The sequence below is a fragment of the Martes martes genome (assembly GCF_963455335.1).
Source record: "Martes martes genome assembly, chromosome: 13".
Lineage (NCBI taxonomy): Eukaryota > Metazoa > Chordata > Mammalia > Carnivora > Mustelidae > Martes > Martes martes.
In genome coordinates, this window is record NC_137901.1 from 25,419,485 (window position 1) to 25,442,649 (window position 23,165).

The window sequence follows — 23,165 nt, forward strand, 5'->3', positions numbered from 1 at the left end:
TCAGTGGGGCGCCAGCTTGCCTTCAGGGTGAAGACTATGCTGCAACTCCCCCTGCACGTGGAGGGAAGCTGAGGCCCAGAGAAGGCAGGCAGCTCGCCTAAGGGGCCCACGCAGTAACTTGTGCAGCGTTGGGTGTTAGTCCACACTTGGGCCTTACCACCTGGGATTCCGCAGGAGGCAGACCCAGCCTCCCCGCCAGGCCCTGCTTCCCCACCTGGGGTTAGCCAAGTCTACCACAAAGCAGAATGAAACGGACCACCGGCTTTGACCAAAGCACTGGGACGTACCAGGGTCTCCAGACACAAACCCCCTACAGGGCCTCCTTCTAAAGAGATGCTTTCTCTTGGGACAGCACACGGCCCCCTAAATCAGGTGAGGCCTGCAGGCCCTAATGGTCTACACACAACTTTCCAGCCTTGTTATGCTGTGACTCCCCAGGACACACTACGCTCGGTCATGGAAGGACAAGACTGGTTTTTAATGACAGAGTATGAAGAGTCTGGGAGAGCGTGGACCAGCCAAGGGCGCCATCTGGCCACCCCTCATAGGCATGTGGCTCTCCCACGAGCCCTCGGGCCCTCTCTCCGTGCTGGCCTGGCATAACGTGGCTGGCATTCCAGGGTTACCCGCAGAACCGCCGTCCTTCCCTGACCGGACTGGGTCAACCCAGTCATCGCAGGAGCCCACTCCTGTCCCTCAAAGCCCCCACCGGACCCCACCTGGAAGTGGGGAGAACTGGAACCCTTCTCACCTCTAGGTCCCTTCCCATCAGAGACCCTCCGCTTCCTTCTGACAGGCTCTAGGCCAGATGGGAAGGGGCTTCAAGGCTTATCTGGTGTCCCTTTCATCACCAGAAAATCGCTGCGTTCCCTGGGGGAGTGCATTCAAGCAGCAGGAAGCCCAGCCTGCGTGTGGTTTCATCATCAGAACGAGTAGAGTGGTCTTCTACCAAACGACCCCCAGTAGGTACACAAGGAGAGCACAGGGCTCTGGAATCACAAGGGACTGCATGCATCTAGGAAGTGACTATGCATAAAAAGGGTAAGGTCCTCGAATATTGAAAGGAGCATTTGAATTTCAAGACCTTAGATTACTGAGAACTTTTGGGGAACATAGCTATTCACCAGCTATCAAGGGTTTGTTGAGTTTTCAACTGTAATGGATCCAGAAGAGGGCACTGGGCTCCAGAAATGCTGCTGAGACCATGAATATGGACTCCCCTGGACTGTCCCTGGGCTTTTCTGAAGTTGGTGCTGGTGGTGGGGTTCCTAAGAAGATTCTGGGTGTACACCTTCTCCCAGTTACTCAATCAAACACTAATCTAGCTACTCCTGGGATGGGATTTTGCAAATATAATTAAATTCCCAATCATCAGACCTTAAAATGACTCTTAAGGAAGGCCTCATGCAGTGCCATGAGATCCTTAAAACCGGGATGGAAGGTAGAGACAGAGATTCAAAGCAGGAGAAAGGCACAACGCACTGTTGCTGGTTTGAAGAAGAAGGAGCGCGTGCAAAGAAAGCTTGCAGCGTCCTGAGATCAAGAGAAGAAATCCCCGGTCAATGACCAGCAAGGAGAAGGGCACCCCAGTCCTACAACCGTAAGCAAGTGATTTCTGCCAGCAATCGATGAGCCTGGGAGCAGAATTGGTCTGCCCGTCTCCAAATGAGAACTCCACCCGGCTGACACTTGGGGTTGTCTATGACTTACTGAGCTGGCCTTCTGACTTTTAGAACTGTGAGATAATAAGCAGGTATTGGTTTAAGACGCCAAGTTTGTAGCAGTTTGTTACAAGGTCATAGAAAACAAACATGTGATGCTCTCTTGGCCTCTGCCTTTGCTCCCACCATGCCCCTCACCCAGAGACATGTTCCCTTCCCTCTGCCTACAAAATCTAGACGTCCTTACACTCACACAATGTTAGAACAGTGTCTCAGAGGCCATCTGGCAACCAGCACAAGCCCCTGCTCTCAGACTGGGCTAGTGGGCAAAGGATCCACCCCACCTTGGCCCATGGGCATAGATACTCTGATTTCTAGTAACAGGAATGGCTCAAGTGCCCTGGGCCCATATCATGTGCCAGCCACTGTTCTCAGCAATTTATATGCCTTTTGCCACTTACCCCTCAAGATAACGCCATGAAACTGGTATAAATACACTACTCAGAAGTGAAAACTGAGGTTCAGAGAGGTTAGGTAACTGGCTCAAGTTTGCACAGCACAGGTCCAGGTGCCTCTACCCCCCACTGCCTCTTCATCCCACCTCCTAGCAGCCTGCTCAGGCCCTCAGGATGTCTCCCACTTCCCATTCTCCACCAGCCTTCCAAAGCCCAGTGGATGCTTCAAGCGGGGTGTGTGCTTCTCACTCCCCCCGGGCTACAGGCTCTAGAGGGCTGGGCTCTGTGCCTAGCTCTCTGTCCGGTACTGGGCAGATGGCCGGCCTCCGGGGGGTGGGGGAGATAAGGCTGATGTCCAGAGAGGGTTGAAAAAGGAGCTGTCCGCAGGAAAAGCCAGTATCTAAGGCCATGCCCATTATTCCTCGAAGACTTAAGATCTTATCAAGGGCCTCCTGGCACACGTTCCAGGGACAGGTGGAGGACTGGGCTTTGCAAGAACTAGACAGGAGTGTTTTCAGGAGGATCAAGGGCCTGGTTCTGCCTGCAGTGGCAGCCGCTCCGGCCTGCTCTGCTGGGCTCTCTCAGGCTCCCGCAGGCCCCGCACCAGGCCATAGCACAGTCCTGTGAGGGACCCTGGGATCCATGATCACTGCAGAAAGGGACAGGCCATGAGACCCATTCCCAGTCTGCCCAAGTTTGGTGCCCAGAGGGAAACAGACGACTCCCCCACTGGTCACTTTTGGATGCCTTGTGCGTCCTCACATCCTCATGGTGGCTCTCCTGTTCCCATCAGAGTCACACAGTGAGGCCGACAGCATCTCCCCTCAGCTGCCCGAACGCATCTGCCCAGGGTTCCTCGGACACACTCCGGCAGAAACCAGCAGGGCCCCCCTGGGGCCCGGCCCCTGTGCCCTGGCAGAGCGTGAGGCGCTAACGGCTCCTGGGGCAGCCCCCCGACAGACACTCCCTCCTCGGTCTCTCACGACCACCAAGGTGTGTTTTTCGTGGTCTCTCAGCAGGTCCCAGGGGACAGAGCCCAGCTGCCCACAGTGGGGACCGGATCCATAACACCCCTTTGCGGGGCCCTCCTTCCTCCTGTGTCACTCTCCCCAGGGACGCCTGTTCTCGTCCGTCCAGGAACTCCACTTCCCGAGAGGGAACCGGGCTAACGTATCCCCTGGGCTCATCTGTACACTCCAGAATGAGTCCCAACCAGGGCGCTTTACCTCCTTAGCAGAGAAGAGGGAGGAGGGAGCGGGAAGGGGGTGCTGTCCGCCTTCTCCGTCTCCTCAGCTCTCAGGCTATAGCATTCAGTCAGGCACTCACACTCCATTTTTTTTTAAATGGTGGTAAAATACACATAACATAAATGTACCACTGTAACCATTTTTAAGCGCACAGTTCTGTGGCATTAAGTGTATTCACAATGTTGGAGAAGCATCATTGCTATATTTCCAGAACTCTCCAGCCTCCCAAGCAGAAACTCTGTGCCTATTCAACTCCAACTCCCACTCCCCTCATCTCAGGCCCTGGCAGCCGCTGCTCTCCCTTCTGGCTCCTCAGATCTGTCTGTTCCGAGGACCTCACGGATGCGGAATCATACAACATTCATTCTTTTGTGACTAGTTTCTTTCGCTTAGGATAATGTTTTCCAGATTCATTCATGGGGGAGCACGTGTCAGAATTTCACATCCTACGTCGTATTACAGTAACATAGTGTTCACGGAGACCCCGTTTTGTATATCCGTCATCCATCCAGGGACATGTGGGCTGTGTCTGCTTTCGGCTCTTGTGAGTAGTGCTGCTGGGAACCCAGGGGTAACATCTGAGTCCCTGTTTTTGGTTCTTTGGGGTGCGTACCTAGAAGCCCTTCTCTATTTTTAAGGTAAAAGGAATGAGGATGTACAGGGTGAACGAGTTCTCAGGCCAGGGGAAGGCCAGGGAAATACAGGGATGCTCTCTCAAGGGCTTATGGTGCTCCCCTCCCGCCTGTGTTTCGGGGTCCCCTCCTGGCTCGGTTTCCCATTCACAGCAAATTCCGGATGGGAAATTGCCCACATGGCCGGGCTGTTGGCTAAGCTGAGAGAGCCAGCAAGAGGAGCTTATGTTTTCAGGATCCCAGTGGACGTGGGGGGCGGGAGGAGGACGCAGAGGAAGAAGGAAGGAGAGGGTGGACGAGAAGAGACACCTCCAGCGGCAGCCATCCAGAATGCGGAGGAACACGCCAGGCCAGGCCAGGCCGATGCAGCCAGCCAGCCAGCCAGCTCTCCCCACCCTGTCCCGGTGCCAGGTGATGGACGCAGAACAACAAGGCAAGCAGCAGGAGCAGGGAAAAGCGCGGAGGCTGCGTTTTGCTGTGAAGGGCAGGCAGCCCGGAGCCTGCGGGCGGGCGGGAGCGATGAGCCAGGTGAGCAGAGCCTGAGGAGGGGTGCAAAGGGGCCGGGCCTGCAGAAGGACAGCAGGGGTGGGGGGCTCCTTGGCCTGCGCTGCCCAGATAGGACTTAGACCCATCGATAGCTGTCTGGTGAAAGGCGTAACCCTTGTTCTCTTCCTGGTGTTGATCAGAGACCCCATCCCAGCCCCAGGGGCCCAGAGCACCCTCACCAACACCCCCGCCCCCACCCAGCCTTTTATAGACTTGCCACTGGAGTCAGGGGAGCCTGGCTGCCTTTTTTTAAGGCCAGAAACAAAACCACTCATATTCTGTGATAAAAAGGCATCTTCCTTCTCTCCCCACCCGTGCTCCCCAACTCAGACGCCTGTTGAATCTTCCCCTCACTGCCCCCTCTGCCCAGAGCAGTGTGGTTCCCTTACAAAACCAGCACTCAGGGTGCTTCTGCCGACGAGAGCTCTCTGTATAGGGCTAGAAGTCTCTCTCTCCCCCAGCCTTCTGGCCGTGCCCGCCTTTGAGGCTGTGAGAGCTCACGGCGCTACTGTCAGGGGCTAGAGATCTGGAGGAAACCAGCAGGCTGACATCACCGGGCACCCCGTGTGCCCCCAGAGACAAGAAGCTGGAACCGTCCCAGCCGGCTCAGCACGCCTTTGTGTGCACCCGGTGACAAATGGCATTAGTGGCTGTAAATTTAGCCAATCCCTTTAAGAACAGCCAGGCATTAGAGGCATTACCTTCTCCTCCAAAGGCCGGGATGACTTGGTGACCTGCAAACCGGATGACATGCCTCCCCTCCCCGGCCACCAGTCCTCCTCTAGAGAATCCATCATCCCAGGCCCCCAAACAGGGCAGCACGGCTCCCCTCGCCCTTCATCAAACCCTTTGTCCTCAGGCCCTCAGCACGCAACTCCCCCTGGGTCCCTTTCTGGGAGTGCAGAGATGAAGCCTGGGAAGGTCTCGATTTCTGTATTCCTGATTTTTTTTTCAGCTTTCCTGATGTGGCTTTTGGGGGCTTTTGGCTGCTACGAGTAGCCACATCTCTTGAAGCCCAGGCCAGATGCAGGGTAGCCATGTGGTGCCGGAGGGGGCCTACTCTGGGCTCCTGGGCTCAGGGGTGCTGGGGCTCACGGGTCTGTCCACCCACCCCAGCAGTATTGCGCCTCTGCAGATAGAGGTAGGCGTGTCTGAGCTGTGGGCGAGCACCAGGGCCCAGCACGTCACCACCGCTCACCTTGTATTGAACGCATGCACCCCGTCTGCATCCCACTTTTCCCACAGCCACGCCGCCCCACAGTCCCCCTCCCTCAGCCCCCCTCCAGAAGTTGGTTCCTGGGGACACGACGCCCATCCCCTCTCCCTGTCTTAGCTCCCCTCTGTGCTGGCAACGGACACCTTCACCCAGAGCCTGTAAGGAGAGCTCTCTTCTCTGGGGGCTGTCGGGCAGCCCCTCCAGGGCCAAGCCAGGTCACAGCCACCTGCTGACACGGTAGGAAGAGAGAGGCCACAGCTCAGGGACACAGGACGCCCACGGCACTCCCAAGGAAGCCATGGGGACCCCCTTCACAATGCCTGTGGCCAGCCCACCCCTTGGAGTTCAGCCCACGCTCCATCTCCTGTATAAACACGGCTCCAGAAAGAAAGCTTCCCTCCCTCCCCCTGCCAGCCACCAACAGCCCGCATGCCCTGCCACTCTGTCTCTCCAGGCAGGGCTGGCCCCAAGGACTCTGCGCCACACTGGTGTTTGCCAAAGAAAAGCAGGGGGATTCGGGGACTCCTCTGCATGCAGGAGCTTTTGGTCCCCAACCGCCAGAAATGGGAAAGTTCAAATGCACTCAGAGCTGGAGGTGACTTCAGAAATCAACATTTATGGAGCATCTGAGTGGCTCAGTCGGTTAAGCGGCTGCCTTCAGCTCAGGTCATGATCTCAGGGTCCTGGGATCGAGCCCCATGTCAGGCTCCCTGCTCAGCGAGGAGTCTGCTTCTCCCTCTGCCCTTCCCCCTGCTCATTCTCTATCTCTTTCTCAAATAAATAAATAAAATCTTTTAAAAATTTAAAAAAAGAAATCAACAACATTGACTGTCAGTGTAGAGGACACCTAGGGTCCTCTAAATGTCAGACAGCCCCCTCCCCCACTGCAACGCTCTGCCGCTCCGACGGCAGACAGGGCGTTAGCCAGTGTACTGGTTTGCAAACTGCAGGTCTCTGCTATTTACTGGGCTCTAAAATCAACTTAGGGTAAAATAAAATCATGATTTCAGCATTTAAAAATCTGCAACTAAATCGAAACCATCAGTGAGTGACGGACATTGCAGGCGTAATGATTGCTCCATGGGACCGGTGTTTCCCCTGTTCGGGGAAGATGTGTTTTTGTCGCGAGCGGTGCTTCCAGACCTCCACGCGCCTACCACAGGAATCACAGGCCGTCTTATTCGAATGCAGCTTCAGATTCTGAGAGTTGGAGGCAGGGCCTGGGATTCTGCATTTCTAACCAGTTCCCAGCCTATGTTGTTTTTTTCAGGTCAGAGGGGCTCGCTTTGAACAGCCAAGATCTAAAAAATTCCCTTCCCTCCCTTATTAAGATATCTCACCCTGGTCTGGAAAATTCTCCACCCTGACCCTTGGACTGGCAGGTCAGCTCCCTGTGGGCTGGGGGGGCAGTGCTGCTTTGAGGTCTCCCTTGGGGTGAGGCAGAACCTTGACAGGCTGGATTAGTATTCACTGGTGGACCCTGGGACCACCCACCTCTCCCAGAGGCGCCCAGTCAGGCACACACAACAGCACCTGCTCAGAGCCCAGCAATGCTGAGCTGTAGGCCCAGACTCATCCCACTGGTCGGAGCAAGCCAAAGGGGCTCCTGAAATCGAAACTTCGTGACCTCGGTGGTCCTTAGAGAACAAGATGGTACGGGCCCCTCCCCTGTGCAGATGCGGACGCTGGAGCCCAGAGAAGGAGAACAACTTGCCAGGAGCCTCTCAGTTGCCTACGGAAAGAGCTGGGCCTGCAGCCCAGGTCCCCAGACCCCAAGCCCCTCAACAGCCTGCTGGCCCCAGAGACCCCCTGCTGAGCTGAGAGTCAATTGCCGCCCCTCCCCCCACCCAGGGATTGCCAATGTCTTTGAAGACCGAGTATGGTCTGGGTTACAATCATTACATCAGGCAGTAATGACGGGACAGCTATTCCGAGATAAACAGGCAACCCCCAAGTCGCCGTACTGAGCCCCCACTCTGAAAACCCTGTGGGTTGATAAGAGCTTGCGTGGAGGAGACAGATGGGGCCCGGGCCTCACTGGTCTCTCCCCAGGAGCTGCCTCCAGGAGTATCTGAGGAGCTGGGCCAGATTCTAGGGGAAGGGGACAGGTCACTGTGGGCCAGGGAGGCAAGAGCGATGCTGTGAATCCTCCTCACCCGAGCATGCTGGAGCGCCCACCAGCTGGCGGGAGGGGGCACTCAGTGCCACCCACCCAGGGACACCGATTAGATTCCAGTCCTCGGACTTGCTCTTGGAGGGAGAATAGCACCACGGCGGCTCCCCACCTCTGCGGAGGCCACCATGCACGTGGGCTGAATGGCACCGCCCACCCTGCTTTATCCCTGGTCGTCCTTGTTGTCCGGGTCTGCCTTGCCCTGGGCCCCTGAGGCCCACGGGAGCCTGGGGTACCTGCACTGACCTTCCACCTGCTCCCGGCACTGATCCCCAACTTGCTCCAGACACTGACCCTCCCCCCGCTCCTGGCACGGCCCCCATGTGCTCCCTTGATGCTGAGGATAGGTTGCCTCCTGACACCCCTCTCCCTCCCCCGTGCTGTTACCCAATGCTCGTCCTGCTCTTGAATTTTTTATGGGCTTTTATCTTGTCTTGACAAGACCGCATGATCCTTGAGGCCCACTCCAGCCTCCACCCATCACAGCTCCAGGCCAGGCCTGCAGACTGGCCTGCGGCCTCTCCGACCTCCGTGCTGGTGCACCTAGCTTGCTCCTTCCCTGAGAGTGGGACTCCTTAGCTCTTCCACCCACCACAACTGGCCCAGGCTGTCCCCCAGCCCCTCCTGGCCCTTAGAACACTGAAGTCAAGGGTGCTGGGGTGGACCTGTCCAACCCCTCCTTCCACTGGCCACCAGGGTGACCTGGTCCCAGACTAGGACTCCAACCTTGTCCTACTGCATTCAAGAGCTTCCTTGGGCATCTCACTCCAAACAACGGGTACTAGGAGACAGTGAGGAGGCTGCCTGACTCCAGCCACATCCCTGGTGGGAGTCAGGTGGCTTTCTCACTGCCCCCCAGTCCTAAGACAGGGTAATGTAAGGGTTATGGGTTTCCATGCTAGCTAAACCACATCCTAGCTCCGGGACCTCGGGCAGCCTGCTTCCTTGTCTTTAGAGGATATTGATGATGAAGGTATGATCTCATAAAGTGTCGTGAGGATTCAGTGAGAACTCATGAGAAACCATCCACCACAGCCAGATATACAGCAGGCACTCAGTCACGGGCTGGGATTATCATTTGACATCACAACTGCCCCCCAGCTGTGCCCCACTCTACCCTCCCCAAACTCTCCCACTTCTGCTTCTCCAAACTGTATCTTCTTTCCCAGGGCCTGGCTCCAGACACACCTCCTCTAAGAAGTCCTCCTTGGTCACTCTGGCGACCATTGGTCCTGCTCCTTCTGAACTCCAGTTCTTCATAGACCCCACCACTCCTTAATGTCTCCCCACTCTGAACTGTCTGTGCCTCGCTCGGGCCTCCATGTAGCCCTCCCCGTACTCCAGTTCCTGGGTTGTCCCCAGCTCTGCCAACCTGCGTGCACTCCCAGGGACTCGTTCTCCCCCTCCGTGGGCCCTGGGGGTCAACAGCGTACCCCCTCCCCCACCCCGTGCCTTTGAAAACTTCTGGGTGGATAACAAAGAATGAAAACTAACTCAGAGCATGCCAGGACGAGAGAGCAACAGTGTCCTGTTCTGAAACCAGCACTGCACCTGTGAGAGTCCCTTTTGGGTTCAGGCCGGGCAGCTCCTCCAAGTGTGGTGGCTCTGGCACCCCACACCTTGCTTCTCAAGTGACACTCTCTCTCCAGCGTCTGTCACGGGGTAGCCAAGGTCCCCAGTCAGCTCCCTCTGTCCTGGCAACAGCCTCCTGAACTAGAGCCCAGCTGGAGCAGTGGCAACACCACGCGGTCTCTACGAGCCTCACAGAACAAGGAGCCCGTTGCTCAGTGCACACGGTCTGGCTCAGAGCTATGCTGCAGCTGGGACGGCACAGCCTCTGCCTCCTCCTCCACAGCTCAGGTCCACCTCTCGGATGCTACCCTCACCACCTGGCTCACAGGGACCCTGTCCCTCAGAACAGTGGTGGCACTGACCTGTCTCCACCCCCTGCCACCTCAGATGACAAGCTCATTCTACAAGGAAGCTTAACCACCAAGCAGAGACTGCAAATGTCCATTCGGGCCACATTTGGACCATGGGCATTTTATTTGGCCTGTCCAGTATTTTCTTAAAAGATTTTATTGGGTGCCTGGGTGGCTCAGACGGTTAAGCGTCTCTGTTCGGCTCAGGTCATGATCTCAGGGTTCTGGGATCAATTCCCACATCGGGCTTCCTGCTCAGCAGGGAGTCTGCTTCTCTCTCTCTGCCTCCTGCTCCCCCTGCTTGTGCGCGCGCTCTCTCTCTCTGTGTCAAATAAATAAACAAAATCCTTAATAAAAAAAAAAAAGATTTTATTTATTTATTTGAAGAGAGAGAGCACGGGCAGCAGGAGCAGAGGGAGAAGCAGGCTCCCCACCCTGGGGCACCCCTGCCCCTGGATGGTTCAGTATTTTAAAAAATATCTGGGCCAACATTTACAAATCAAAAGATTTTTATGTAAAACTCCACATTTCTGATTTTCTTGAACAACTGGGAGATCTAGCCACACTGACCCACCTTTCTCCGCAGCAGCCATCAGCCAGAGCTAAGCAGGGCCAACCGCTCCAGAGTGTACCATCTCCAGTTCTCCACAGACTCTGCCGCTCCCTAATGTCTCCCCACTGCCCACAGCCACCACTCTCATGGGGCTCCACTCGCTTGCACGGATTGCCTGCCTGATCCTCACAGGCACCTGAGCTTGAGACCCCCAGCAAGAAAGCAGCTGTAGGTGACTGTGACTACAAAAATGAGGAATGTCCCTAAGAACTTGGAAGTCAGGCTCAAGGACTGTGCTTTGTGAGGGACAATGTGAAATTGACAAATGATAGTCCAAAACAAAAATGGGCAAAGTCATCGCAGAGAGGGAGAATAAAAAATGTTTCCAGACCAGTAGGACTCAGCCCTTTCCTGACTGAAGACGGGCACGGAGCTCTTCTTTGCTTCTGGTGCAGCCCTGAAGGCAATGGGCTGCACCAGAAGCAAAGAAGGCAGTGCACGTCCAAACTCCATCCAGAGAACGGGGAGCCCCTCCTGGGTGTCTTGAGGGAAGGCCCAAGTAAGTGTAGGGTTATCCCACTGCTCCTCTAAATGCCCCCACCACAGTCCCACTCAGACTTGATGTGGTCTGAGGAGGGGCTGCCTCCCTCCTCAGCTACACTCTGGGCTCTCAGAGGCCACGGACGGGTCTGCTCCTTCCCTTGTCCCCTGGCAGCCAGACCCGTGCCCACTGTTGACCTTCAGTTAACCTCTGAGTATTTGATGATGCATTTCCAGAAATTAGAGAATGGTTAGCAGGTAACCGGTGCTCTGTCCCCCTTCCTATCTGCTGGCAGCTCAGTCTGGGACCCTGCAAAAGCATAAAACCATGCCTGGAACAGGTTCCAGGGCCCACTTCAGGAACGACCCCACAGAGGGCAGCTTTGGGGGAGATGTCAGGCAAGGAATAGAAATGTTGAGGGAGTGGAGCTCTGGGTGTGTCCCTGCCGTTTACTCAGAGTAGCCATATCTTAGAACCACTCCGGGGCCAAATCCTGACTCAGCCTCTTCCTGACCAAGTGACCTCGGGCAACTCCTCCCTGCCTCTGTTTCCTAGTTTGTACATGGGGACAAGATGGCGCCCACGTTATAGGATTGTCTCAATGATTAAATTGCCTCATGACAAGCATTTAGCCCAGGGCTTGGCACACAGTGAAACGCTCGGGAAATGTTAGCTGTTACTATCTTTCATATATTGGGGGAGACATTTAGAATTTCATTTGAAATTGAGAAGTAAACATGGTATTAAAGGAGAACAGTTGGGAAACCAGCGGTCTGTGGGGAATACAGTATTGACAGTTTTCTTTCTGGCATCAGTGAAAGTCAAAGGGCAGCTATCCCTGAGTCAGAGGAACCCCCCCCCCCACCCCGGCATTCTCCAAGCAAAGGCAGAGGTGGCCATGGATGTGCTGCCTCTGGACCTGGAAATGACCAGAGGAAGGTCTGGCTTTCGCTTTTCTGTGGGTTTTACACTCCTGGCTCTTTTCCTGCAGGTTGTTTTTTTTTTTTTTTTTTTTTTTTTTTTTAATCTCCCTGTGGTTTGTGGAGAATTCAGGGAGAACTAGGGGCGCCCAGGGCGTTGGACTGAGTTCGAGACTCCCACAGTCGCTGTCCATCAGGCCTCGGGCATGGTGTGTGACGCATACAGGCTACTCAGGCCAAGAGGGGCCCTCAACCAGCCTCGCTCTCTCCGCTGTTTCCACTGTTAATGTCCTGTCCGTATCTCTGCCCACCAGCAGCCAGCAGACAGTAACTATCCAGGTCGTCCAAAGTTAATTGGAAAGGCCTGGAAAGGGTTCTGACCTCGTGCCCCTGGGTTCTGCCCAGCCGAGAACCATCCCACCACTTGCCTCTCAATAACCCTGGGTGTGAGTAAGGCAGGGCACGCATCCCCACCCGTCTTTTACAGATGCGGCTCATGGAGCAACGCGTCTGTGGTCTAGGGACAGGGCAGGACTGTAACCTAGTCCAGACTCCAGTCCTGGGTATTTTCCTAGGGCCAGCAACATCTCAGAGTCCCACTCTTTGTAGCATGAGCCAATGAATCCCTGAATGCACCCACCACATCCTTGCTGCGCTGAGATAAAGCTCTGACGGACGAGGTGCAGAAGGGATAGGATGGAAAACCAGACCCATGTGTTACAGAGACTTCTGGAGACAGGGTGTGGGAAAGCTAAGCACCGCAGACCACAAACACTTGCTAGCTCTTTTTACCTTGGAGAACACAGAGCCCCCACGATGGAGGTCCATGGCCATGGATGGCCAAGCCAGGGATGAGAGCACTTGGCCAAGTCCTTGCTGAAGACTCAGGTATGGTAGTTCTCCCGAGGTTGACTTTCCCAACTCTTTCTCTCTGGGGCATGCTGGGGTCAGGTAACTGGGGAAATAGGCAGCCAGAAAATCTCAGGTCCAGATCACTTTGGCTGGGCAACCACTATGGTCTGAGTTCTTGAGGACAGGGATCATTGTGTCTTCCCATTATTATATTTCCAAGGTCTGGCACAAAGTAGGATTCCATAGAATATGCAGGGGAAAGACCCTGGGCTGCTCTTAGGAAGCCGTGGAATTGCCCATCCTGAGTGTCTGGACCTTGGAACTCTCTCCCCAGAGCTGGTCTGGGGTAGCTAGAGTAGAGTCCCCCAGATGTGGCCAGATGCCTTGCAGAGAGCCCGCCTGGTGGCACATCCTGGATGGCTGTTCTTATTAGCCCATCACAGTTTCAGGCTCTATTTGCCATTATCCTTGCAGTTAATTTCACCCACTAGAGCATGCTAGCAGCAGATAACCTCTTTACACGCACACAGCAGGAGCAGTCTGTAGCCAGTTACAACCGCAGGGAGCAGGCTGAGTGGTTAACTGGCAGATAATTAACTGAGAAATTCCCCACAGCCCATTGCACACTCCTCTGAGACAGGAGAAGGAGAATATGTAGTCAGACAGGGGCCTCCCACTCACAGTCACTAGGTTTCACCCCAGAATCCTAGGAGCTTAGGCGTAGAAAGGACCTTACAAATCATTGAGTCAAGTGTTGGCGAGGATGTGGAAAAATCAGAACCCTCACACACTGATGGTGGGAGTTAAAAATGCTGCAGCTGCCTTGGGAAACAGTCTGGTGGTTCCTCAGATGATTAAATGTTGAGTTAATATAGGATCCAGCAGTTCTATTTGTAGGTGTACACCTGAGAGAAATGAAAACATATGTCCACACAAAAACTTGTACATGGATGTTTTTAGTAGAATTATTAATAATAGCCAGAATACGGAAACTACCCCAAAACTGTCCACCAACTGATGATGCATAAACAAAATGTGGTATACAGCTCTCTCTCTCTCTTTCTCCCCCTCCCCATGCAGTGGAATATTATTTGGCCATAAAAAAGGAAGGAAGTACTGATACATGTGAAAACACGAATGAACCTTAAAAACACTGTACTAAGTGAAAATCACAGATGACCACGTAGTGTATGATTCCATTAATAGGAAATGTCCAGAAGATGAGACAGAATAGAGAGACAAAAATTTGACTGGTGGTTGCTTAGGACTGTGGTAGGGGATGAGCTATGTGAGCAGGGAAGAAATAGCTATGGGGTAGGGTTTGGGGTTTTTCTGAGGTGATGAAGGTAGTCTAAAATTTTGGTTCTTCATCTGTGTGATCATATTGAGAACCACTTAATTGTACCCTGTAAGTAGGTGAACTGTATGGGATATGAATTATATCTCCATAAAGCACTTTAAAAATTTAGTGTACTTATACAAGAGGGCCCCAGAATAATTGCATTGGGTTGGAATCTCTGGCTGATTAGCTTGGAGATCTCTCCAGGGAAAACTATGGTTGTGAGAATCAACTGAGACCATAAATGAATCAACAAAAAGTCTGAAAAACTGAGTCTAAGTTCCCACTGAACTGGGGGATATTTTTAGCTCCCCAGAAAGAGTCTACACCAAAGATGGAGATGCATCTCTGGGTGTGTCTCCATCCATCCATGTATCATCCATCCACCAATCCATCCATCCATCCATTTATCATCCATCCATCCATTTATCATGCATCCATCTATGCATCCATCCATCCATCCATCCATCCATGTATCATCCATCCATCTACCCATCCATTTATCATGCATCCATCCATCCATGGTATCATCCATCCATCCATGTTAATCCATCTATCCATCCATCCCCCTGTTTATCATCCATTCATCCATCCATCCATGGTAATCATCCATCCATCCATCCACCCACTTGTTTATCATCCATCCACCCATGTATCAACAATCCATCTACCCATCCATTTATCATGCGTCCATCCATCCATGTATCATCCATCTATCCATCCATCCATCCATCCATGTATCATCCATCTAGCCATCCGTCCATCCATCCATGTATTAACCATCCATCTATCCATCCATCCCCTCATTTATCATCCATCCACCCATTTATTAACCATCCATCTACCCATCCATTTATCATGCATCCACCCAGCCATGGTATCATCCATCCATCCATCTAACCATCCACGTACTCGTTTATCATCCATCTAACCACCCAACCATTTATCACGCATCCATCCATTCATTCATTTCAAAAGCATCTAGTCAAGCTTGTTGTTAGGTCCTAGGGATACAACTGGAAAGGTAGGAAAGTAATGAGGCAATCGACATTATTTCTGTGGGGCCCAGAGGACCAGCACCAACACACAAACGAAATACTGAAAATGCTATATAACTAGTATTTACTAAAACAAGGGGAAACCTCAGAGAGCAAAGTCATTACTTGTGAGACCCACCATTATTTTATGAGCCGCAGAGAAAAGGGCCGCCAATTAATCTATGACATAATGCCTTATGATGGTCCTGCCTGCAGACAAATTGGTCACATGAGCCTCATGTGGCTTTGAGATTATTTCCTCTCTTCTGAGGCACTTGGAGATTTCACCTGCCTTTGGTGGCATTGCCTAGCATGCGTGAGACAGCCGATTCTTTTATTTTTTTTAAATATTTAATATCCAAACTGTTTCCATTTAAATTTTTCTCCCTACCGTCCGTTGGTTCTTTCTTTGTTCTTTGTTCTTTTTTTTTTTTTTTTTTCCCAGAGAGAGAAAGAGAAAGCACGAGCGATGGGGGGAGGTGCAGAGAGGGATACAGGATCTTAGGTAGGCTCCTTCCTCAGCACAGAGCCCAGTGCAGGGCTTGATTTCAGGACCCTGAAATCATGACCTGAGCCAAAATCAAGAGTCAGATGCTTATCCGACTGAGCCACCCAGGCACCCCTAGAGACTCCCAATTCTTGCTGTTCTAGGAGAAAGGATGAGACGGCAGTTCTTTCCCCAACAATGAACATTCGCTTTTCTAAAACCGAATCAATTCCTTCCTGCTGCTTCCGTGCCCTTCTGCATACACAGTAACCTCTGGTATCCTTAAGTAATCACAGTAAAATCTTTTCTGAAGGCAATTTTGAACAACAATCACACTACACGTGTTTAACCAACAATGCACCTAATTCAGCTGAGGTCAGGACAGTCTGAACAGCATGCCCACGTTCACTGCTGCTCAGGCAACAACGGCTGTCATCCCTGGCATGCGGCTGATGGCTAGCAATAGTAAGATCCTGACTTTGTGGATATTAACATGTGGGGGGGGGGGCCAAAAAACGAAAAACCATGCCTCCTAGAAGCAATGAAAGGGGCGAGCCAATCCCTTCTATTTCAGGTGAGGACACATGAGCATGGGGCTGCCATGCTCACAGCCCAAATCAGAGACCCAGGCCTGAAATGCTTGCTGGCTGAGATGTGCTGGCTATTTTATTTTCTGTTCCCTCGGGCTACCTCCAGGAGACTGCCATCTCTACGCCTCTCTTATACTTTCTTGCTTAAAAAAACCAAACAAACAAAAAACCAAAGTCTTCTAGAACATACATGATGATAAGATTTACATGTCAGTACATATAGAGCTCGTCCTACAAGCCCCATGAAGATGGGTAATGAGAAGCCTCGGTCCGTAAGGAGCCAAGTTCAACGCGCAAGTGGGCAAAGAAGGACCATTGGTTTAGAGCCACCTGCGTTTCCACTGCCACAGCATTGTCCCTTGCCTGCCATTCAACGATACTGTGAAATGTTTATAAATGAGGCCAAATAGGTGATTTCTTGGAGTTTCATGCTGTCTCTATGGGCAGGGCCCCCAGGGAGACAGCCTCCCCATCAGACCTCCTGCAATAGTGCGGAGACGCCCTTGCGGAGCGTGCTGTTAGAAAGCACTATGTCTGTTATGCAAGAACAGGGTATCTGGCGTTCAGGAGAGTGCTGAATTGCTTCTCGGTATCTGAACCTGCTGCTCGCATCCTGGAAGCGCACCTGTCTGTCAGGGCACTGGATCAAGTTGGGGAAAAACACATTCTTCTTCTCTGAACCTGGCGTTGGAGACCTGCCCCCTGACATTAGCACAGATTAACACAGTCAGCTAACTCTTCGCCACAACGACATTTTTTTTCCTTTCCTGTAGCCGGATAAAGAACGGGTGTAGAGCCTCTGAGATGAGGGTAGATCCAGTTAAAGTGAGCGGAGATATGCTTCCCCAAATGCAAGGCCAAAGCGTGAAGGCTGAACCAGAAATGTTCCTGACCCACAAACACAAGAACAGAGGTCTGCGTAAACGCCCTGCCGACACAGCTGGCCAGGCGAGCGCACAGCTCAGATTTCGGCCAGGGGCCCGTCTCGCCAGGGACACAGCAGTGTCAAATGTAACTAATAGAAAGACCAGCCATGCTGGGATGGAAGTGACAAAGAGCCGCTCAGCACTGGTCAGAGATACCAGGGGGGAAAAAGGAAAGAACGAGTTCTGTTGCGAAAAGTAATAAAGAATTTGTCCATCTCGTGCAGCCCTACCCCAGGGAGGAAAAAAGTACCCAATACGATGGTCTGATTTGTAGTGACAGGCCAGGAACAGAACTGGGGACACTGAGCTGTCAGAACACAAAAGAAATATCCCTTCAGTGCATCCCATGCCCTTCATTCTGGCTCTACCCTTGGCTCAGAGAGCAATGAAAGCGGTCACTCTCTCAGAGTGTGCCAGGCACCGTGCTAGACCTGGCGATGCCTGGTGAGTGAGCCGTGGGCCACTGCCCTGGGGACACTCCCCAGGGTGGCAGGCAGAGAATGGTGCAGTGTAGGCATTCCCACCAGAAGCCACAAAGACCCAGGTCCAAGGGCACACACAGGAGTCAGCACAGAGGGACTGGAGTGCAGCATGGCCTCCAGAAAGGAAGTGAATTCTCCAAGCCTCTGTCTCCCCAGCCCCAAAGCAGATAAAAATCCCTACTTCCCAGGGCAGTCAGGGGATGATCTAAAAATATGTATACTTTGCACTGTCCCAGGCAAACAGTAGGCAATCAATCTACGATGGCATGTATTTGATATGCTTATCTTAGAATCCAACATGCATTCGAGGCTCAAAATATAATGGCAATTAAAAATAAGATGTATGGAGAAAAGGGTCGGAGGGCACATTCCTTGAGTGATCTTGGAGGAGGAGCGGGAGGTCTGCCAGGTCATGGAGGGGAAGGGCCCCCAGTGCAGGGACCACATTGCTGGGAGCCGGTGTGCTGTCCTGTCCTGACACTGCTTCTTCCTCTCCCGATACCCACAAGCACAGGTACCTGGGGCATGAGACCTGCTGGATAAAAAGGCCCCTAAACTGGGGTGCCTGGGTGGCTCAGTCGGTTAAGCATCTGCCTTCAGCTCAGATCATGATCTAAGGGTCCTGGGATCGAGTCCTGAGTCAGGCTCTCTGCTCAGCGGGGAGTCTGCTTCTCCCTCTGCCCCTGTCCTTCCCCCTTGCTCGTGTTCTTGCTCGTTCGCTCTCTCTCTCTCTCTCTTCTAAATAAATAAATAAAATATTAAAACAAAACAGCCCCTAAAATCTCATGCTAACCAGTCTGGCAGAAGGGGTTGAGGAGAGAGAATTGTCCTTTGCCCCCGGGTACAGCCGTGGAGGCAGGGACAGGGAACCAGCAATTCTCTCTAAGCCCTGAGGCCACATGACAACCCTGCCTGCCCAAATTGAGCCTATCCAGGGTCAACAAGGACACTTGTTGGGGTCGCTGTAGGACAGGGACCTAGGGAAGTGGGCCCTGTGGGGAAGCGGTCCACGCCAGGGAGCAAGGGCTGGGCCCTGTCCTCCTGCAGCAGGCATCCCTTCCCGCACTGCTCTGCCCAGCTGTGGGAATGCGCCCAGGACCTCTGCCCCCGACAGCAGCCAAGGAAGCCTCGGGCTGAAGGAGCACACGACCCCTCCTTCTTTCCCTGTCATCACTGGTGCTGAGCTAAGATAAAGGGTGTGGGGGCTGCATGAGATTATCCATCCAAAACCCAGACTGTGGCGTTGTCACCGATGAGACACCACCTAGAGCTGGTGGAACCCAAACCCACGAAGAGCATGTATGGAACAGCCCCTTGCTCAGCCCTGGGGCCACACACTCGTCCACAGCACCCATGTTACCTCCAGGCCAGTTCCAGCCCCCCGCCACCCGGAGCTCCCTCGGAGCAGCTAAGAGTGACAGCCCACCCACGTGCGCCTGTGCAGACAGACGCCTTCTGGGCACGTCTTAAGCGTCTCGTGCCCAGAACCCCAGGGATGCTGCCTCCCCTGGACGGTGAGGATACGGAGGCACAGGGGGTTACTGGACACATTGATGGGCAACTTACTGAGCTGCCGTCTTCTCACATCACATAGAAGTGAGACTGGTTACTTGGTGTCACAGGCCGGAAAGTGCAGGGAATGCTAGGCTAGCCAAGGAGGGGCCCAGGCACTTTGGAAAACTCGTCGCCCATCACATCTGGGTGCTTCGTCGGTCCACCTGAGGCATAGGAGCTCCCTGACCCCGGAAGGAGGAGGGTCTCCTGAAACTTCGCTCGGTCTTAGGAACAGAGCCAGGCAACTCGCAGAATCGGGTGACAGGGAGGCCCAGCCAGGCAGGCTGGCATGGAGGGGAAGGGCTTGGTGGGCGCCAAAATGTCTCACACTCAGTGACAGAAAGTGGTTCCATTTCCCTGACAGACCATTCGGCTCTCAGGAACTATTGATGAAGAACTAGAATAACCTGGCAACATTCATGTCACCGTGTTACTGGGAAAAGCATAATTGTTTATATACACGAATATCTTAAGTGTATGAAAATGCGTAGAAAAAGGACAAAAAACAAACAAAAAAACTCCTAAAACATCTCTCAGAGGTGGAATTAAAACGATATTCTTCTATTTTTCCTTCCTTCTTTTTTTTTTTCCAAAAATGAGTTGGGGAATTTTTTACAAGAAAAAGGCAAACTTTAAGAGGAAATAAAAGGTTGGTTGTGAGGTCCATTCTGCCTGTTGGGTCACCTGGCTGAAACGCTGCCTCGGAGGGGTCGCTGCCCTCCCACACTCGGGGCGGCTGGTCACTCGTGGCGGGCACACTCCTGCCCCAAGGCTCGTCTGCCCGTACCCCTCCGGCAGGAGGACTACACTTCCGTAAAGCCTTTTTGCGTCTCTGAGCTGACTGGCACCGAGGTCATCTTCTGCTCTGCCAATGCACTAGAACCTCTGCGACGTGGACAGCATCCGTCCACCGGGCTTCCTGGGTGTCCCTGCTTGATCTGGGCTGTGCTAACTCTGCGGAGGGCCAGAGGTGGGAACTGGAGCTGCCCCTCCCCCACCCCTCCCTGGACAGAAGCCTGGGAGGTGGCAGGAAGACAATCCCCACAAAGCACTTTGAGCTCACGCTGCACACTTCCATAAAGTCAACGGATGTCCCTGTTGTCATTATTGGCCCTGTCACCCCGGGCTTGCTCAGGGTGTTGCTAGAGAATTCTCTTGGCCTGTCCCGTGTTGGTGGTAAGCCTGGGAGCCCGCCTGTCCATACCACAGAGCTGCCTCTGCACGTCACACACCTCCCAGCGGTGGATTCTCCTGCTGGCAAAACACCGAAGGGAAAGATGTTCCCAAGTGCTGGTCTTGAAAGTTTAATGGTACAGAGATGGCACATGCCATAGGCTTCTGCCCAGATGTCCCCCTCTCCCTCCTGCTGCGCCCTCCGCATGCCGGCAGCCCTGTGGGCTCTCCTGTCTAACTCTGTGCTCGGTGCTAGAGGGCAGGCAGGCTGCAGGCGTGTGTGAGCGTCCTTGGATGGGGCCACCATAGCCCCAGAGCTGAGAGGCACCTGACACACTTTCCTGTCTTGCTAATGACACTGCACTTGTAACTTCCTTCACATAGAAGTTTCTAAAACCTTAAATGTGAATGAGCAGGAGTTCACGGGTTGTTGTATGGTTTCAATTGTCTCTTGTGACTCAGAAAGCAGCGGAGAAGTGGGGGAGGCCTTGTGCTAGGGTTGCCGAGCAGAGAAGTCTGGAACCCCGGTAAGACCCCTAGAGCCTCCCTATTACCATTAGCTGAGGTTCCCCTGCCACCCTGGGCTTCCTGCCCACTGTTTCCAGGCCTGGAGTTTGGTGTAGGCCCATTGGGAGTCATAAGAATTTGGCTGGAGGGCCCAGGAGTGGAGGATGGATTGGAAAAGCTGCAACAACAAAGTAGAGAAAGCGCCAGAGGTGACGCCATGGGCCCTGCAGGAGGGTAGAGGTCTGTCCCTTGCATGGACTGCTGGGTCTCCTCACTTTAAACAGCACAAATTCTCAGGGCTAGAGAAGAGAAAACACCCCTGCAAGGCCCTCCTGTAGGCCGGGGAGATGGATGTGCACGGCCGCCTGCAGGCTGCCTCCCTGACTCATTCCCGTCCAGAGAACTGCTATCCAGCCCCCCCATCCCCCCCACCCCCGGCAGCTACTCTCACTGTCCAGCAGGACTAGGCCTTGACCAGAGCCCCCTGGTGAGAAATCGAGACAGCCGCACGAACACACAGCCAGGCTAGCTGATCGCGGTGTCAAACAGCTCAGCTAAGTCAAGGGTTTCCTGCCTTTTGCTTATGCCATCTGTTTTGGGTGGAACTGTGTCTGCCCAGATTTTGTGTGTTGGAGTCCTAACCTCTAGTAGCTCAGAATGTGACCTTTGGAAACAAGAGTCTTTGCAGATGGGATTAGTTAAAATGAGGGCGCACTAGAGTGGGGTGTGCCCTTAATCCAACGGACTGGTCTCCTTACAAGAGAGAGGAAATTTGTGCACGCGCACACACACACACACACACACACAGGGAGAAAGTCCAATTAAGATGAAGGCAGAGATTGGGGTGATGCTTCTACAAGCCAAGAAATGCCAAAGACTGCAAGCAAACCACCCCAAACTAGGGGGCAACATCTCACAGATTCTCCCTCCCAGGCCCCTGAGGATCGAGGCCTGCACAGGCCTCGATCTTGGACTTCCAGCTTACAGAACTGTGAGAAAATAAATTTCTGTTGTCGAAGCCACTCCTTTCGTGCTACTTTGTGACATCCGTCTTAGCAAACTAAGATACCATCTGTGCATGACATATCTGCACACGCACACACATACACACACGCTATAAATACACACATATACACACAGTGACCCTGCTCATACGTCTTGTGTATTATGAAAACATAACCTAAAATGGTAATTAAAGGATAAAAAAATAAACGCACCTAGGAGTTCTAACATGCTTCTTGGGGGGGTGCTTCTGCACCCCACTTGGGACCCCACCAGCTACAGATGGCAAAGTGGGCACTAGCCACCGAGCTCCCCGCTCTGGAGGCTCATGGGGCTTGCAGTCTGGAACCCGCCCTTCTGCTCTCCCTCCTCAGCTCTCTGATGGTTTCCCTGCTGAACCTGATGCCCTGGCAAGGACTGCGGTCTGGCGGGGGGTGGGGGAGGGGTGGTTCTGCATCCCTGAGGGTCTGGCCCTGCCCCCTCCTCCTGCAGGTTTGCTCATGACCTACTGTGGCCTAACAGAGCACACCAGGAGAGGAGGAGGCCCTCGGGAGCGCAGCCCTCATACCTTGGATCCTTCTCGTGTTCTCCATCCACCAAAAATAAACCCCATGGGGAGCAAGGATAGAGTCAATGTAGGGTGGGGCAGTGGGACACCTGTCTTCAGTGGATATAAAGGTTTCTGGCCCCTGGCTCTCTGCTTGCAAGGTCATGGGAGGGCACATGGTGCTTCCAGGTGAGAAGCCAAGGGGCAGCCCGGGAAGGAGGGGGGCACGGGTAATGGCAGCCAGGGAATGTGTGTGCCTTCCTTCCAGAAATCCCGCCTGGCCTTCCACGTGCAGCTGCCATCAATGCCGGCCCCCCTAACAGCCTCTGCCTGCCCCTCCCCAGCAGCTGGGCCAGCTGACAGACCCCAAAGACCCTAGGCGTGGTGGCGAGAAGCAGAGGCCTCATATCCCTAACAGCTGGGGCACCTAGAGCAGACAGGACCAGCTCCCTTCTCTGTGGGGCCCTAGGCAAAATGGAAAGGTGGGGCCTCTTATTCAAAAGAAGAATTTCAAAACAGCAACAGCTGCTCAGCCACCAAGCATGAACCCTTTCAGGCAGGGGGCCCCGGGCAGGCACAAGGGGGCTGGCCTGGGATCCGGCCTGCCCCCAGGGGTGCTCCGTGATACCACAAACTTGCCAAACAAATCGTTATTCCACAGCACAGCTCAGATGTCGGGGAGGAGGCCAGGCGAGAGCGGAGGGAGGCCCACATTCTCAGAGACCCCTGTGGCGCGGGAGAGGTGATTATTCCCCTCGTAGGTCTGCGTCATCTGGGTGTTAGAAAAGACCCCTGGAATAATT

General features: G+C 53.5%; 1 protein-coding gene across 5 annotated transcripts in view; it reads right to left on the bottom strand.

Annotated features, from left to right (window-relative positions):
* CTIF (cap binding complex dependent translation initiation factor) overlaps positions 1-23,165 on the bottom strand; it is a 279,914-nt gene that overhangs the window by 208,261 nt on the left and 48,488 nt on the right. The window lies entirely within an intron of this gene.